Source organism: Passer domesticus, chromosome 4, assembly GCF_036417665.1.
Source record: "Passer domesticus isolate bPasDom1 chromosome 4, bPasDom1.hap1, whole genome shotgun sequence".
Classification (NCBI taxonomy): domain Eukaryota; kingdom Metazoa; phylum Chordata; class Aves; order Passeriformes; family Passeridae; genus Passer; species Passer domesticus.
In genome coordinates this window covers 21,596,887-21,601,501 of record NC_087477.1, presented here as the reverse complement: position 1 = coordinate 21,601,501, position 4,615 = coordinate 21,596,887, and the positions used below count along the sequence as shown (strand labels likewise).

General features: G+C 35.3%; 1 long non-coding RNA gene across 1 annotated transcript; it reads left to right on the top strand.

Annotated features, from left to right (window-relative positions):
• The first annotated feature begins 238 nt into the window (after positions 1-238).
• Positions 239-3,812, top strand: LOC135299936 (uncharacterized). The gene is made up of 3 exons (XR_010361778.1): positions 239-303; positions 2,336-2,722; positions 3,556-3,812. It is a non-coding gene; the product is annotated as an uncharacterized LOC135299936 (long non-coding RNA).
• Positions 3,813-4,615: the final 803 nt, after the last annotated feature.

Below are 4,615 nucleotides of genomic sequence, written 5' to 3'. Positions count from 1 at the left end.
AAGGTGGATAGATACAGACTCCTTCACAAGACAGGAGTACAGACTACTCTGAGTAAGGCACCTCATTTTATCCAGTTCCACTGCACTAATAATGTTCTTGGCTATAAATTACAACTGGGCAGTTCCTACCCACTTCCATTAACTGACATTCTGCAATGTTCCAGTTAAATATTGTCCATCTATTCTGGTCCCCCAATACAGAGGATTTTTACTTTGAGTTTCTTTTAAATCTTGTCATTATAGGAGGCAGCAAAAAAACTTCAAGTAGCCATTTTCCAGCAAGTTTGAAGAAAAAACCCTCAGGTAAAGTTCTATTTAAAAACTTATTACAAAAATATTTCTAGTAAACATTTAATGTTTATATATAGTGGCTTTATCTTAACTGCCTGACAAAGCATCCAGACATCCTAAGGATGAACACGTTTCTATCACCCACAAAACTTCACCTGATGAAGTTTGCACTACCAGTCTGAATCTCTTCCTAACAGACAAAAACCAAAAAGCCTCTATAAACCAACCAAACAAAGCTAGCATTTATATCCCAGAAATTTACAATTCTCATTTTTAATCAGCAGAATAAAGCTTTATGCAGGGCACATTAGCATACTAAGCATGAGGAGGGTACTAATGCCATTACTAATGATACTGCTACTAAAATAGTGCCCCATGTTTGTATCTGTCTTGTAGAAAGAGCATTATATGCTTTTCAAAGACTTGCAAGTAAAATTCGTAGTCTTGAAAACAGTACTGATGAAATAAAATTTTATTTTTCACTGCTTGAAGCACTAAAAAAGTTAATTTTAATTTTAGTTTCTAAATATTTTTATCTAATGACTCAAAATAGGAATAATATGAAAATGAGTAAAAAAACCCTTTTTTATGGTGAATATCAGAACACAAATCCCTTTTGTTCTTAAAAAAATACAAATTTAACTAGAATGCATTTAGTAGGCCTCTTGATACACAGATTTTCTTGCTATAGAAGGACCTGGGGAAAGCTCCTTGTAACAGGTAAATATTTCAAGAATAAAAATATTTTTTGTATAATTCACAGGATCATAGAATAGCTGAGGTTGGGAGTGACCTCTGGAGTGCCTCTTGTCCAACCCCTTAGCTCAAGTAGGAATATATGGAGCTGGTTTCCCCGGACTGTGTCCAGGTGTCTTCTGCCAATCTCCAGGGAAACAGACTGGGGAACCTGTGCTGGAGCTCACTCACCCTCACAGTGAAGAAGTTTGCTCTACCATTGGTTGCAAACCATATTTTTCATGAAAATTCCAGTTTTCCAATGCTTTTATAAGGCCTTGATTTTTAGGCTTCGTACTAACCTGGGGTTCATTAGGGTAAGAAAAAAATTAAAAAAAGATCAAAAATCTGTATTTTTGTGGTTGAGAAGCAATTAATATTTTATCTTAAAAACTTTAGTTTTATTTCAAATCTATGCTGATAACACTTACTACTCACTATTTTTAACAGTTCCAAAATTAAACCGTACATAATTTTTTGTGAAAGGCCTTCAATATACATTATGATTAAAAAGCAACTTTGTAAAGAAGATAGGAACTGTACGTTAGCAGGGATTTTAAACTACACAGACATTATTGGCTATTCATTGTATCCTTTAAAATGACAGATAATTTTTAGGGGTTTTTTTAAGTAGCATAAATCAGAAAAGTATAAGCTCCAACAGATTTGAGCTGTAAGAGCTCACTTTTCTTCAGCAGTTATAAATTCTGAACAATTACTTCATTTATTCCGTGCTTCTGGTCATAGCCAAGCATCAGTACAGAGACTGGCACTTTGTTCATCAATAATCAGAAAACAAATAAATCACCCACAAACAAAACACAAAACCTGACCTGTCCTTACTGACAGGGTTGAAAACTGCCCCTCTATGTTGATAACTCTGATCCAAACTTTTGAATTTCAACATAACCAGTTAAGATATAAGATGTCATTGCTATTATCATTAATAAAGACTGGGGGGTTTAAAAGAGACAGCAGAATGCAACATGTATGATCCCAGAGCTTTCCCTAAAAAAAAAATTAAAAAACCCCAAAAACATAGAGCAGAAATATATCCTATCAAAATTGATATGATGGGATTTATTAGCATCCCATGGCAAAAAAAAGTAGGAACTGTAAATATTTATAAGCCCACACTGGCTGGAACTTCTCCATGAAGAGTGGGTGTCAGCTGTTTAAAAAGAGACAAATCGGGAAGGTTCTGTTCTGCCCTTGATGTGTGCACAGACTTTAACTTCAATTAGTGTCATTAATCATAAGGAGAATCAGCTCCCAGGCCTACCATAATTTGATGCTGGTGTCCCATCAGGTACCCCCTGCACTGAGGAAAGACACACCCTGGCACTGACAGTGACGTATGGCCTGGCTCTGAGCTTCGTCAGATGCCATATGCTTCGGCTGAGAGATAGCTGACAGCCACGACAGCACATCAATTATTGTCATCCAGCCACCTACTAGAACGCACAGGGGCTCATCCCAGCTTCTTTGTCATATCACTACAAGAACTCATTAAGTGTTCTGTGTTTAAACCCCTTGCTTTTCTCTAGAAAAATAAATTAATCTAATTGTGGCTGACGCAAAGGCTTGGGTTGGGCAAGGATGGTGCCAGCAAAGGCTCTGTGGTTGAGGATACACCATCACAACCAGCAGTTTGGAAGACACCCCTCAGAAAGCTGCTTCTGCAACTCCCCCCTAGGTGAATCCAAATGGAAATTTAAATATATACCTTGACTTTCTAACTCTTTCTGTAAATAAATGTGAGAAGCAGATATCTAAAAATCATTTTGTTTTCTTGGGTGAGGCTGAGCTCAAAATCTGTGTGAAAACTCCAGCAGTGGCTGGAATTTGGAGCCCAGCTCATGCACACTGTGCTGGTAACTTTTCATTAACAGGACCGCTGGGATACGTTCCTTCAGTTTTATTGCAGCATCAGCCTCATTACATGGCTGAGATAATAGGAAGATGGCAATGGCTCACACACAGCCAGAAGCAGCCGAAGATTTCTTTGCTACAGAGCATTTTAAAAACTTTCTAGCCAATAGCATATTGCCAAAGCTTACAGAAAATTGTTCTAACCAATCACTAAAAGTACATGTACACCTGCTTCACACAATGCTTGCTTGTATGCCTTCTATTAACAATACACAATACTTAATTATTAAGCTTAAAACCTTCTACTATCTTGCTAAGCATATTTTTCTGCAGTCTTAAGGTCTATCTTAGCCAAGCCTAAAACTCAAACCATTGTTTCATGTTCTTGCTTGCTGTATTATTGTAACTTTTCTACTTTCAGACTTTGCAGCTGCAGCTAATTCTAATTTCTCTGCTCTTTCTGTTTCTAAGGCCTGCTTTTCCAGCTTTCTGAAAGTCTTCCTACCTTTACTATTTCCCACAATTCCCCCTCTTGGTACAACTACAAAGAAACTCTCTTTGTCTCTTATTAAAAGTCTTGTGTTACTCTACTATAATAGGTATTTATTTTTGTTTGTTTGAGGCACCTTCCTCTTACCGTTACTATTTCTCATGCAGAACACCATCTACGTCTCAAACTGACTGGGACAGCAACGTGGAAAACAGAATCCAAAACTTCAATTTTGCTCCCCTGGCTGATAGTGACAGTTTTAAAATATGCAAACTCTACTCCCATACTCTTTTTTCTCACACAAGAAACTGGGTGCTTTAAGACCTTCACCCTGAGTACTTAATTATTACTTGTCTTTCTGGAATACAATTTCTATCATTATTCAAGGATCCAATCTAGAATTAGAAAGAAAATTACACCACAACTCAATTCCTTTTGTTCACTGATGTGATTTCTCAGACAGTAAATCCCAGCGAGCATGGAAACCGGAAGTGGCAGCAAGAGACAAAAAAATCCTAACATACTTAGAATGCATTAAAAAAAAAAAACAAAAAAAACCCAAAGAGAACATTTTCTTGACTCAAACAGTTATTATAGATTGGAAAACTGAACCTTAGAAAATCACCTGATAAAAAGTATTTACAAATTGCCTGTTTTGTAATAGGACAATCTACTTTAATTTTATTTTTTGTTTTCCCCAATGTTTTTGATGATTCTTGAGCCTCCCATTTACATACATATTGTAGCATTAATCCCAGAAATAAATATCATTAATCCTTCAATACTCCTGGTTTTGTTTCTGTAGCTACAAAGCTGGTGAAACTCATATGGGAAAATTTTTTGTTGCCATTTAGAGTGAAAAAAGTTGGGTTTTTTTCCTGGTGCAATTTAACCTTACTTTCTCTAGCTTATAAAATGAGACTAATTTTTATTAAATTTAATTTTTATTTAAATTTAATTAATTATTAAATTAAATTTAATAATTTTTTTAAAGTTTTAAAGATTTTTTCTTCAAAACTTGTAATGATTGTTTTTAATTCTATGTATTTAAGCAGCCTGTGCTAAACAGTATGAAAAGGTATCTTCCACGTTAGGAAAAAATACAACTTATTATCTATGGTACTTATATATTGTCCTGCGTACTGAGCAAAATATTTGACTAAAAGGAAACATTAATGAACCCATGTGGTAAATAAATATAATTTAAAATCCTTTCAAAAGGTAATT